This window comes from Seriola lalandi, unplaced genomic scaffold (assembly GCF_002814215.2).
Source record: "Seriola lalandi dorsalis isolate HSWRI2012SDOR001 ecotype SW California unplaced genomic scaffold, Sedor1 jcf7180002054885, whole genome shotgun sequence".
NCBI lineage: Eukaryota > Metazoa > Chordata > Actinopteri > Carangiformes > Carangidae > Seriola > Seriola lalandi.
Genome location: NW_019525437.1, coordinates 44,708 through 59,397, shown reverse-complemented (window position 1 = coordinate 59,397; position 14,690 = coordinate 44,708). Strand labels below are relative to the sequence as shown.

The window sequence follows — 14,690 nt, the reverse complement described above, 5'->3', positions numbered from 1 at the left end:
CACTGGAGGCAGGCACTGCCAAGACTCTGATGGCCACTCGGAAGAGTGAAGGAAGAGTCTTCATGTTCAATGTCCAGAACAAAAGGGCGTTCTGTCCTTCGGCTGTGTCAAGGTAGTGACTTAGCTGTAGTGCTGGAGTGGTCCCAGCATCCTTGTTCTGCCTCTCATGGTATGCAGCAAACAGCCCTTCTCCTTCTCTAAGGTCCTCTTGCTCTTCTTCATCAACCAGAGGCACAGGTTGCTCAGTCTCTGCAGCATCTTGCAGGATCAATTCTGACAAAACATGTAACAACAACAGCAGAAACAAAAGAGCCCTTATTACAATTGGTGTTTGTGATACAGTGTTAAGACTGTAAACTGTAATTATTGTTGCAGTCAATTAGATCAGATTATGAGGAAAAAAAAGTTACATTAAAGTCAATAATATTTACCTTTAACTCGTTGTGCCACCTCTGCCTTGATGTCACGATTGACCAGCACATGGCTCCAGCTGCTTTGAGGTAGACTGGGCCTGAAAAGGGGGCAGTGATCCCATCTTGTGTCCTGGCCATTTTCACGTTGATGAAGATCCCAAGAAATCTTTTGTTCAGGGATGCCTGGAGACTTCTGACCAGGTTGCTCAGGAAACGGACTTGAGGCTTCAGCTTCTTAAGGTGGTAATTGAGGGACAAGATAGATGGAACAACGGCACTGATTGTGACAACTTTCTCCCCCTGTGTCAAATCAGTTGTTTCTCCAAACGGCTGCAAGATGTCCATCAACTCCTTCAACAGATTGCACTCTCGTGGTGTGAATGACAACTCCTTATGCCCAGCCTTTTCTAGAACAGCACAGAGCTTTATATGATCACACTGGAGAACTGCCTTCACTTGCCTGATTCACTGATTTTTTTTTGTTTTTTGTTTTTATGGGTTATTAACCTCTATTATACAATACTGAAATCTTTATTGAGTGACACTTATTATTATCTGAGGTTATGCTGATTCTAAATATGTGAAGTACTTGGTAAAACTGTTATAAATTGACAATTTTATTAGGAAAAACAAAAAGGTATTAAAGAACGAAAACATTGAAATATAAATGACAAGTTTTTAAAATTTATTTTGGGTAAATTGTTATATTAATCAAGTAACAAAACATAATAAATTAATCAATAAACAAATAATTGTTAGGCGCAGCCCTAAATATTTCAGTTTTCAGAAACCTTTGTATTTGCTATTTGTAACATTGCCACATAAGCACTGTTAGTATTGACATCTGTTTACTGAGTTCAGCGTCAAAACTTCATTCATTAACTCATCAACAACTGTCTCCTGAGGTGGTTAACTCTTGTCGATAGCAAAATGAAACTTCTGGCCCAACATTTGTCTGGGTCCTTGGCCCGAGTCTGGCCCTTATACTTCTGCATCTGGTAGAATTGGTCCTGATGTGGATGGAGCATCTAACAATCATGCTGTATATGGGACAGGTTTGGGACATGGAACCTAGTGTACACTGGGCCAGAAGAAAATAAGCATGTGGCCAAAGTATGGGTCAGATATATTTTGCTATCTGGGACACAATACGGCTACTGTCACTTTATCTAGAATTTGTTTTAATGAACAAATCATTATATTTCTGGGTGAAGTATAATGAGAGATTGTTGTGACCATAAACCTTGTGTAATGCAAACAGAACTCTATCAGAACCTGCACAGACACGGACCCGTCGCAGAGATACTTTTTCTGTGTAGGTAGGGAAGTGTTGATAGGATCTTGCATGAGATGAAACGACTACACTGGCAGCAACACTTTGGCAGAGCAGCAAACAAAAGTCTCAGTGAACAGCTTGGATGACTTATCTGTAGATGAGTCAGTCAGTCCAGCAAAAAAACCACATCATCACTGAAATGAAACAGAAATACAGCGCTGACTGTCCACGTCACTGCAGACAGGGAACAGTGCGCTGAAAAGTCCAATATGAAAGTAATTCCTAGCTTACTGTATTTTTCAAAAACCCAGTAACATCCAATTTACAACTATTTGAAACAGACCAAAGACGAAACAATAAGGAATCAAAATGATTCATTTTTTATCAATGAACTTAAAGGATAACTATCAGTGGACATGCTCTGATATGGACATATGCAGCTGACAGCTGAGATCGGATGATAGCAGGCAGCAGTCTCTGTTGTTACAAAACTTATGATTAAGAAATGTGCTTTTCTTTGAAGGTGCTGCAGCAGGAAACGCAACCTGCTGTAATCTGATCTCATTCTGAAAACAACTGTGGTACCAGATAAATAAAAATAAAGTGTGAGCATCTGCTTTCTTTCATGTCTACAGGAGAAAATGACAAAAAGACGGGATGTTTCTGCTGAGGAGTGAGTGACAACATCCAGAGATGATCTTAACTTCAAGCCCAAGGTGTGGTCCCAAGATCAACAATGCCCAACGCCCAACAATTAAACATTTGAGCATCAGAGCTGGACCAAGATCTGAACTGAAACTGAACTTTGATTCTGCATGTACATGGCCTCTTTCTGGCAACATTCACAAAACAAGCAGCTTGTTTCAGATGAGTGTGTTTGTTTAGAGACATTCACCTTAGTGAAAGACAGGAAACATAATGAGGGAAGTAGTTCACAGCTCCACATATTGATTTTCATTTTTTGATTCAAATGGGTAAAACTTTATGTCACTAGGGAGCTTAATTCACCCATCCCCTCATGCTCTATAAATAAATAAATTATTGTTATTATTCATTTGAGGAACGTTAAAGTTTTCCATATTACTTGACACAAATCTGTTCTCATTATTTTTCCTCTCATCAGTGGATGTTTATGTCACATGTAAGTCGTGATGTCTGTTTCCATTGGACTTTGTCACACCTTTTGAAATATTTAAAGACTTTTCTCATTTCCAGTGTCACTCCATTTTTTATGTGAAAATTTCATAAAAACAGGTGGATGAAAACCCACCTCATGATAAGAAATGTTTTCCTTTAAAAGATCAATAAAGGTTTAGCATTCTACAGGCGAACTGATGCATCACTGATGCGTTCGTCTGTCTGTACTAAACTACAGCAATAAATGCTTTTTATTGGCAACATTTCTATATATATATATATATATATATATAAAAATGTTATAAATGTTTGAAAATACTGAAAACTTCAGAAACAATGTGTCCTCAGCTGTCAACCTCTGCATTGAACAAAAATATTCTTCAATTTGCATCACATGAGCTAGACATGGGAATGTCTGGTGAATGTCTTAAAATTCAACTCAACAATTAAGGTTATTAATTATAGCCACAAGTAGCAATTCGCGAGTTCTAACCGTTTTGCGCTTACATGAGGGAAGCAGCCAAATTTTAGCTAATCGATGCTTTGGTAGTTCTACTCCCTATAACAACCTGCAGATACTTACCAGTTTTACAATGATCGGACAAATTGTTAATGAGTTATGGCCAATATTAGCTAAGCTCCGACCTTCACAAAGATATTTCGGTCCATGGTGGCTATGTTTTTCAACCGATCTCGCTCATTTGTAATAGAAATGTGGCTCTCAGTCCCCCGAGGCAGTATACCAAATTTGGTATTGATAAAGTCATAATTTTAAAAGTTGTATTCATTTGACTGTTTTAAGGTTATGCTAATTAGCACAAAATCAATAATGGTAGTCCCTATTATCACAGAGGCTTCTTGTAGAGAATATTAACCTGTAGCTGAGAGGTAAATTTGAATATGATTGGAGCCTCGTTGTGGCAGGGGCAGCCTTTCAAATTTTGTACAATTTTTACTCTTAATTAATAATAGTTCCACCATATGGCCGAATGTGACTGTGCAAATTTATTGTGAAGCATTTATACACCACTTGGAATCACGATACCAATAATATGAAAATAAATAACGGCTATTTTTTTTTTCTTTTTTAATTTTAAAGAGAACACCTCGTATTTTGGAGATCGAGGTGATACTGAAAATATTTCGTAGACTAAAATATACATCACATCTTACAACGTCTCCATAGTAACGTTTACAGCCTACTGCCTCTTCCTGCCACCGATAGGTGGGTAATCTTGAGTTTGGGACCCCCGGTAAGCTAACCATGGATAAATCCAAAAAAAGAAAAGTCTCAGAGGAAAAAACTGGCCTGTTCTTATGTTTACTCTTCTTAAAACTATTAGGCTGCAGCTATGTGTTTTATTTATTTCAACGTGGGTTACTTTTTATTTTTTTAATCCTTCACAAATAAGAGAAGAACTCAAATAGGCTTGAATAGTTCTGTGTTTTATTTAAAAGTAGGCAAACATATGCCAGTGTTTTTTTCTCCTATTCATAAGTTTGGTGTTTTCCTTTGTAGCAATGAAATGTCAACAGTTTTTTTGTAGTTCCTATAATTTCATAAATGCAATAGTTATTTTATATATAGTATAACTATACAGAAAACCTTAACGCTGCGTTATCTTCATTTTAAGGGTTGTATAGGTTTTGCGGCTTCAGATGATTTTTCTTTGTGCGAGAGGGGCCAAAAATGGCTCTTTTAAGAGTAAAGGTTGCAGACCCCTGACCTAGACCTAGAGGTCAGTATCAAAATGCTTTGGTAGGCCTACTCCCACATTTCATGATGATCTGACCAATGATTAATGAGATATGACCAATATTGTCCAAGTCACACCTTTTGCGAACATATTTTGGTTGATGGCGGCCATATTTTATGACCAATCTTGCTCATTTATAATAGAAAACTGTATATTCATCTCCCAAGGCTGTATACCAAATTTGTTTTTTCTAATCTTCTATTCACTTTACTGTTTTCCAAATTATGCATATTTGAGCAGATTGAGCTGAACATGTATGTTTTACATTTTAAGTCAAACAGACAAATGGTGTGAGTGGTGTTGCTGTTTGTTATTATTAGAACGATTACACATGCACACGTGTGTAGCTGTGTCAGAACCTACGTTGACATGATGCGCATGTGGATATGCAACAGACTGCCCCAGTTTCAGTTAACTGTCTTAGATCTATGACAGAGCTGTATGTAAAGGCCTATGTGCTGATTAATCTCTGAAAATGAATCTTTATTCTTTTTGTAAGGAGGTGTGTGTGTATAGACCTACTCTCTCAGGTTATTAAGGGAAAACTGTTTAAGTTTCTTGAAAAGAGACATAGTTTAATGTTCTTGCAATTGTTTTTATTTCTGAATCCTTACTCCTACTCTGTTTGGTTGTTAAAGGAAAATTGTTAAGCTTCACTTGAAGTTTAAATGTTTAGCTCTCTTGAAAAGAGACACAAATATTTTAAAGTCCCTGCAGTTATTTTTTGTGTATATTTGAGACACCTGATGACATAAGAAGGAGGAAAGAAAGACATATTCATCCATATACAGGGTTAACCGAAGAGAATAGGAATAAAGAACTACAATTGATGTTTATTTTTGCTAATAAAGATTTGTAATAAATCTCTTTATTATTTTGGTGTGAGTGGGGGGCTGCAGTGGAAGTGGCACAGCTGCCATGCACATGCAAGGCAGACAATGTGACCGATGCCATTCATTTTCTGAACCAATTCTTCAGTTACTGTTTCTAACCACAGATAAACTTGCAGTGGCGCTTCATTTCTTCTGCTCTCTCGTCACTTCCCTCCACTCAAGACACAAACACATAGACCTCCTCACCTACGTCACACATGCAGAGTTTTCTGGATGGGCAGGATAGTGTGTTTGTGAGAGGGAGAGAGCGAGAGAGCGAGAGAGTGAGAGGAACAAAACATCAAAGAGAACTTCATGCCGGTGGCATAAATCAATAACAGTATGTGATCATTTATACTGTATGTTCTCAATACTGGGCGGCACAGTGGTTCAGTGCTTAGCACTGTCGCCTCACAGCAAGAAGGTTCTGGGTTCGAATCCCTTTCTGTGTGGAGCATGTTCTCTCCAGGGACTCTGGCTTCCTCCCACACTCCAAAAAACAAGCACAATAGGTTAATTAGCGACTCTAAGTTGCCCATGTGTGCATGACTGATTGTTTGTCTCTATATGTCCGCCCTGTGATGGACTGGCAACCTGTCCAGGGTGTATCCCGCCCTTTGCCCAATGACAGCTGGGATTGGCTCCAGGCCCCCCGCAACCCTATAAGGATAAACGGTAAAGATAATGGATGGATTGATGTGATGATGTTGATTTACTACATCCCACCCGGAACAACCCGTGATACATTGAATATGTTCCATATATTTTCCACCCCTTGGTCGTGGTTAGGGAAATGTTTAGGTTTAGTTGTGATGGTCAAGGTGAGAGTAAAGCTGGGCTCAGACTAAAGGATTTTGGTCCTGGACCTTGGTCAGTGTCAATGTTCAGCTCAGATTATCTGGTAATGTGAGGGGTTCACAGATCCAGCGTGCTCACAGATTCATTATGAAATCATCCTGAGTTAAAGTTTGGGATGATTACAATTATGATTATGTCAGTCCCAGAGCAGATGACAGTGTTGCCAAGGAACATCGAACAGCCCTTGAGGTTAACGTTATCTAGTATACTACTGCTGACAGATATTAACCCGTTAAGCCTGACAGAACGTTCCACTACATAATTGCCTGTAAAAAGTTTATAGAACGCTGTGGTGGTCTCTTTTTTTAATGCTTCTAAAAGACGATGCTTTAACTCTACCAAAACAAAAGTGTATTTAATCCAAAGAATATTTGTTTGGCAATAATGTCAATATTTCTGTTTCAAAATAAGACCCCTATCAATGCGATGGTTCATGTAATTTTACACGTTTCGCACAGCTGATTCAACTTCTAGTTTATTTTGAACTTTGTATATAGTAAGTTTTATGTTTATTTTTCACTTTTACAATGTCTACGATGTAGAATCAACATAATAAAGCAATTTAGATGTCCTGGAAGAAGCATTCAGACATTCAGAGGCAAAATAGAGACAAAATTATACAATTTAGTTGTTTCTTACACGCAATGATTGAGAATGGTAGAATCTGATGATGCACAGGGTAAATGAAGTGGAAAAAAAACCCTTTGGCATAATTTGGTTACCCTGGCTATCCAAGAGTCCAAATGGAGAGTCCTCCTGTCCCCATCCCCACTAAAACCTTCGTAGAATTTGTGTGCTTTGTGGTATTTCTACCTACGTTGTTACATGTAGTCATGTAGTAGTCATGAAGTCGCTGAATGAAATCAGTAGCATCCCAGTGCGTGGGACCATAGTTACCATGGTGTTATCCACTGTCTAATTTAAAATAAATTCTAGGCAAGGAAAAAATAAAGTATTTTTCCTTTGGTTTATCAGAATTTACTCAGCTATAGTAACAGTCACACTGTTACTGATGACATGGAATAAATTGAGGTCTTACCTATCCATAGTGACCAAGCTCTTCAAATGGACCTGACGGTTGTGGAACTATTCTTGATCTATTTTGGGTATGTCTGTCTAGGCGAGGCACACGCCCCAGCATCCCTTGGGCTTCAGAGGTTAAATCTGACTCAGCTCAGCTCCAGTTCTGGCTGAAGAACAATTGACCTGTGTTGAAACATTGTCTCATACAGACTCTTCAGTCTTCTGCTTTTCTTCTTTCTCAATGAAAAGTTTTAGCGATGTTACAACATGTTCTTGCACCACTGTCTGTTCTCCCTGAGATCACATGAAGTGGTGCACTACTCTTCGATCTTAATATCTCGTAATGAGCGACGCACCATTGTTTTCAGATCTTAGTGTGAGTTTGAGATCAGAGAGAAGATTTGTGAAGTTTATGTGTGTGATGCAACCTGATAACAAAATCAGTTAGGTCCTGTAGTGTGAGGAGCTGATGCACTTATCCAAGTAAACGTCCCACATGCAGAACAGAACACACTCCCCCTGCCTTTATCTGCATCCTGCTTCCTCCAGCCTCCCTACCATCACTCCATCTGTTGCACTCTTTCACTGCCTCAACCCCTTCCCTGTTCTCCATCCAGCCTAATTAGGGCTCTGTCAAATCCAGGTGAACTGACAGCCAATTACCACTGTGTCACACAAAGTGATCCACTCCTCTTCCTCTCCTTCCTCTTCCTCTGCCGTATTTGTTTTAGTGCATTTGGATGTTTGAATTCAGAGCATGAATAGGGCAGCTCTCTGTTCTGGCTTTAGAAAAATGCTGAAAGAATGAAGTACAGAGAACTACATCAACCAATATAACAGACTAATAATCAGCATGCAAACGCAGACATCAGGAGCTGAGACTGAATCTAGAGTCTACAGCTTAACTTCCTACTGAAACACAGTTGGTTTTTCAAGAGAGCAGCCCGAAAGGTTTCCCTATACAAAAGTCATGTATTTATCTATATACTGTAGTTATAATGATTATTATACACAATAAAATATGCCATTGACAAATAACTTCTGTTTTGATAGCATGAATGTCTTGCATAAGAGCAAGTGGCACTATGTTCACACAGGCTCACAGAGCATTTCAGCTGGAATAAAAGAATCAAAGCAGGAAAGTGATTCTTCTTGACTTCTAGAAATGAGTGGCATGTGTCAGAGCAGCACATCCAGAGTCTCATCAGGAGCAAACAATTAAAGGAGTAAATGAGAAGGTTGGCACAGCTTCGATCCATATATATCGTCTCATATAAACGGACGCGGGCCAGCGCTTTAATATGCAAACACTGTCGATGCACAGTAAAGGTTGCACTCTGCTAAATGAGTGACTCTTCGGTCATTTCAAAGGCACAGAATGAAAAAACTGACTGTGACTCATTCTGACAAACTCCTTAAATCCACCTGTAATTTATGAAAGAGCCGACAAAAACACACAGGCTGCACTTTTAGAAATGCTTCAGCACCATCAGAGGAAAGGTTCTGTTAACAAAATTCAACTATAAAAGTTTATATTTTTATTTTCTAACAAACTGCGGAATTATCAGATGAACTCTTTATCCGCAGACAAATTGGGACAAGCTGCATTACTCCCTATGACACGCAAACAATCTATTTCTGCGCGTTATTAATGTGAATCATGCTCGCTACATGTCAGGTGCATTAAGTGTCGCAGGTTCGGTTCCGTCCTGCACTGGGGTCCAGTCTGAGGGACGTTCCTCTGACTGCAAGTCTCCACACAGCGCTGCGTTTAGGCTGAAAGAACATGTGTACTCACCATCGTCTATGGTTCCCTGGACGTTTCAGACAAGAAGAGTAGCGCGGTTCAAACACACGCACAGTTCAGGAAAGAGTCTCCCAGTTCCTCCAACACTTGCTCTAGTCGCCCCAGGTGAAGAGGGAAAAAACTCCGTCAGGTGAATCATCTGCTCCGCTGCTCTCGCGGTTCCTCTCCCTCGGTGCAGGTCGGTGTTGACGGTATCAGCGGTATCTGCTTCCTTACCTTCCGCGGTGGGTGCTCTCTGTCAGAGCAGCATCCCTAACACTTCGTCCTTATACACCCTCGGGAGTTGTCGGCCATGTTCGGCTGTTTCCGGAACCGTTACAGTAAAGTATGGGCTGTCCTTGACGTCCACGCTCTTTGTCGCACATTGCCGAGTGTAAACTGATGTTATTTTTAACATCACCAAATCCCCCATGAAATCATTAAAATGTCACCATCACACCTCTTAACTTGTTAATCATGTTAAAGGTAGTTTTCCCAACACACAGCCATCACATGGACTAATGTCAGACATCTCTTTGTTTAGTTACGAACGGGAATTCTTCATGTTAAATCCTGATGTTAAATATTGGCATTATGAAGGCAAAATGCAACAACAAAGTCCGGATCGACAGACGGCTATTAGCTACCACATAAATGCTCTATTACCAATAAGATTAAAGAATACACGTCATCATTTTACATAATATACTGGATATCCAACAAATCTATATTTATCCAGATTTTTAGATACTGAAAACAAATGTAATTTTTCCAAAGAACAACCAGAATCTTTCACGCTTTTATGTACTATTGTATACATTCAGTTACTTTTTGGACTCCAATGAAAGATTGCTATGGCATTTGATTTTCATGTAATCATAATATTAAAATTGACTGTAGACATTTTATTACACATTTTGAATTCATGATAAATGTCACATTAAATTCAGTAAATTTCACATACATTATACAGAACAAAAGTCATCCCCCAATTTCACTGGGTTTTAGGTGACTTTAAACTTGTAAACACTAATAAAAGTAATAAAATTGTCAAACTGTATAGTGAAGTCTTCAAAGAGGAATAACATGTTTTTTTCATAATTTTATAGTAATGAAGTTTATTTATCCCAACTGTTCTTTATTACTGTCATTAATATAATTGTATATTTTTATTGAAATTCTTATTCTTGATTCTTTGTATACAATTACGCTGTATTCACTGTTTGTATATTTATTGTTTTTCAATAAAGACTGGAGAAACAAAAGTTTAAAATTATGCATATTTTTTATGGAAAGATGATATTACGTCCTGTACTGCGACAGAGGTATGATTTCTGCAGTGAGCATAAGTCCAACTGTTTCCTCAGAAAAAGATTTCTCACAGCTTTGACTTTATTAAAACAACGTTTATGTTACACAGAGCAGTTGTTCCCAGTCTGACAGTCAGGATCTCCTCAAGAGCCTTCAAGCTAATGGGATCTGAGGGGTGGTGAGATGATTAACAGAAGAACAAAGCAGAGATTCATTCAAATGAGTTTTGAAAATAGCAAAAATCAATGTTGTTACCTTGTTGCTGTAGGCAGTTGTTGGCTGCATACAGCTCATATTCAGCTGTCAGGTCATCCGGGAGTTTGTGATGTCACAATTATACAGTCAATTCTCTCAGCACAGGTTGGCCATGTTGCTTTTTAACAACACAACGAGAAGCAGTCAGTGTAGAGGAATCACTACAAAATCATTGGATGTCATGAAGCCAATATGTGATTGCATAGCTTTCCTAAGGATGGTAATATTCGATGGTAATATTAGAGACCAACGGCTAAAGTTTGTTTTTCCTTGAAACACCAGGGAATTTTAGTCCAAATTTGGCCATCAATTTGGCTCATTGCTGACTAGCTGTCACCATTTGCATTTACCGGTGAATGTTACCAAGATTCAGGAGCAGTTTGAGATGATTTTTGGTTCTTAAAACTACAAACATAGCTGTGATGGGTTGGCGGCGCGCACTGACACAGCAGCTCTGCTCTCCCTGAAGTGGTTTGTTGTTTACTAGTACTCAGTAGCCCAGGATTCAGTCCAGTATCTATAGTCCACAGTTATCTATTCAGTGAGTTCCAACACTGAAAAAAAATGTAAGACGCTAGTCCAGCTGTAGCAATGGAACAATCAAACATCACGGAGAAAGTGGGAGTTATCACAAAAAAAACAAAAAAACTGCTAATTTCTTAAGCAAAATGCAAATCCTCCTCACAGAAATCATCACATGCCGTATACTGCACTTCAGGCTGGCGTGCAAAACACATGACAGTCACCCCCTCCTACCACACAAGCCAACATAATTTCATGTAGGCCAACACATCATGACAGCGCATTGTAGTGTACATACCTGGCCTGGCATCAGTCACAAGCCCTTAAGGAGGTCTCGTGTAAGGACATGCAGAGTTACGGACCCACAATTGACACTTTGCGACTCTTCCCACCATCAATCTATCAAATTGATAGGAAACAGAGACCAAGGACCCTTATCTCACAAACAGTCCATGCTTTTAGCAGGTCCGAACAACACAGAACCAGACCAAAGGTCAAAGGGTCAGCTCCAGAGGATCAACCAATGGACACCAGACAACTGGAGAATATAGGCAAAATCTCCAGTTTGTAACAATAAGACTTTGTTTAATGATATTTGATTGTTTCTTGTATAGGACAAGTAACAACAGAAAGGACTGATTAACACTAAGGTGTGAATCCTGGCCTCTCTGTGCCATGCATGAACACACACACACACACACACACACACACACACACCAACCTCCCTTCCTCTGTCCCTCTCTAGATAAGAGTCATAAACTACAACCCACATTCCAATCCTGGGTAGTGACCAGCAGAACTCTCTTCACAGACACAGATGAAAGGATGAATGTAAAATTAAATACCTAACTGTTCTGTAACTCGTGAGATGTTCCGATGCAATAGTTTAATCCCAAAGATATGTTTGAAATGTAACATGTAGATTTTAAGACAATGTCCTTCATGTGACCATACTGTCAGCACCCTTCACACAAGGTAACACACTACATGACATCCAGAATATTCATATGATTATTATTATTACAGTCAAAGAACTGCTGTGTAATCCACATTTAAAGACTATTGGCTTTGGGAAATGTTTATATTGTTGTTTGATCAGTTAACCACTTGTATCATGATTAATTCCAGGTTTGAAGGATGTAATATGAAATCAACACTCCTATTACTCCTCTCTGCCATTATTAGTGCAAGTAGGTTTATATATATCTGTGCGAGTTTATAAGTAAACTCTAGATTTAAATTATTCTAAAGTTCAGTGGAAAATTACTTTCTTCTCCAATTGGAAACACAGGAGAAGACGGGTGACGCCCAGAAAACATGCGCCAGCCCCCAGGGGATAAAACAGTCGTGAACAATTCACACATGAAAAAGTTAGAAACTTTAGGAGAAAGAAAAAATCCCAGAGATGGTTAGAAGGTTAGAAACTCAAAGAAACTCAAGAGAGTAGAAACTCGGCGAGATGCTAACAAGGAAGAAGATGTGAGAAGATGAGAAGAAGCTAGAAACAGCCAGATGAAGGCTAAGAAAAGCAATGCAGAAACTAGATGCTGAGAACTTTTCTAAAAGCTCAGTCCCAGCTCAAAGCCCGGCTCTGTAGCCATGGAAACTCTTAGCTCTAAGTTGCTATCCACAAACTCATGGCTCTTAGTCATTTTTGCACTTTTCACATCCTTTAATTTTCTTTGCTACAAGCTCCAAGTAACATGATTTTTGTCTACATGCACGATCTTTTATTTTTATAAGCCAAGTCGAGACCAACTGAACCAAAGCAACAGAAGTGCCTCAGAGCAATTTTGTAACTTTTAAATCATCATCAAGTTTTCCTTTTTGAAGATTTTGACAACTTTAGAGTCATCTGGTCAACGCCAGTCTCCTCTAAAGTTATCCAGCCAAAGTGAAGAGCATTAGAGTTTATTTCACATTAACCCACAAGAGACACCAGCAGATAACATCTGCACGACCTCCTGCAGAGAAGCCGAGCAGAAATCAAGAGTTCCCGAGACAGAAAGTCTCCTGGCAAACTCCACCAGAGCTGAACCGCTGAGACACCGGCAGAATCCATCATCGTGATAACGGGACACGGCCTCCAGGAGAATCCACCTAGATCCTGCGTTTCCAGGGTTACCACGGCAACCACAGCCACCTGGGTTCCAGCTGAGGGTCTCCAGCTACAGCGCAACTCACAGTAGGCCGGTCTTAACACTCTGCTCATGACTGGGTTGATGTCGAAATACAGTAATATTTAATCATCAAACCTAATTCGTAGATGTAGTATCATTAGCTGTATAGCCATAGTGTATAGCCATAACATATTCTCTCCCACCATTGCCAACTCATCACACTGCTCATTTCATTATTATTTTCATCTTTATGATTATTACACCTTGCATTTACTCTGTACATAGTAGTTTAGTTAAATAAACTCCTTTATTTACACCCAGCTGTTGTCCTGTTGTATTCTTTTGACGTAGAGACTGGAGATCCATTGAATAGAGAAGTCATGGCTTCCGATATGAGATTGATAAATTTGGCAATGAAGTAATTCATTGTTGACCTCCTAGAGGACTGGTGCCCCATTTCAACGAGAGTAAATCCTTAAATATGGCGTTAACGCTACACCACTCACAAGCTGGATGTGAAGGTGACCACAATGTAATATATACTACAACCACTGTTGTCTTTTGTAAATTGCAGATATATATTAGTAATCGTCAGGAAAGCTTCCCTATAAATGACCCTACCACATATTGATATAGTATCAATATAACAGTACAGCTTTCTGCCATAGCTTGGACCATCGAACTTTGGGGGTATTACCTGAGCAGCACGGAGAGGTCGTCTCCTGCTCTGCGGAGGCTTGTGCGTGCGCACTGATTGCTCATATTGCAGAATCGAAGGAAAAAATAACTAGAATGACAGCCTTTACATCAACCTATTGTATTGTTGATTTATTTTTGTTTTACTCTATTTTTTTTCAAGGACGCGTTCTTGTTGTTCCGCATGTAAAATGATAGCTCATAGCAACAATATAAACTCAACAAAATTCTTCGTAATAACTAACAAACTAAAAATCGTATACATTAACTAAACGAATACTTCGAAAAAAATATGCATATTTCTAACTACAAATGTTATCAAAACTGATTTTAACTGTCTTAAAATGTTGCATTTTCCACTAAGAATAAAGGGATATGCAATTTTGCTTGAAGCTGTCACTGCAGGGGTTGGTGAAGGCACACAGATCTTATGTCTCTAGACTTTAGTAAAATTATGCACGAAAAAATTGTGCATAAACTTTCGTAAGATATCATACGAACCGTTTCAAGAAATTTACTATTTAAAAAAAAACTTTATTATTGTGAATAACTTCAAATTGTGAATGCAGGACTTACTTTCATTCAAATAAAGTAAGTATATCTTCCACCACGTCCAAGTGGATTGTAAGAAACTGATTACTGACTTTGTGCTATTTGATTTAAG

At 38.9% G+C, this 14,690-nt stretch overlaps 1 pseudogene; it reads right to left on the bottom strand.

Annotated features, from left to right (window-relative positions):
• LOC147817810 (uncharacterized) overlaps positions 1-14,690 on the bottom strand; it is a 32,922-nt pseudogene that overhangs the window by 6,237 nt on the left and 11,995 nt on the right.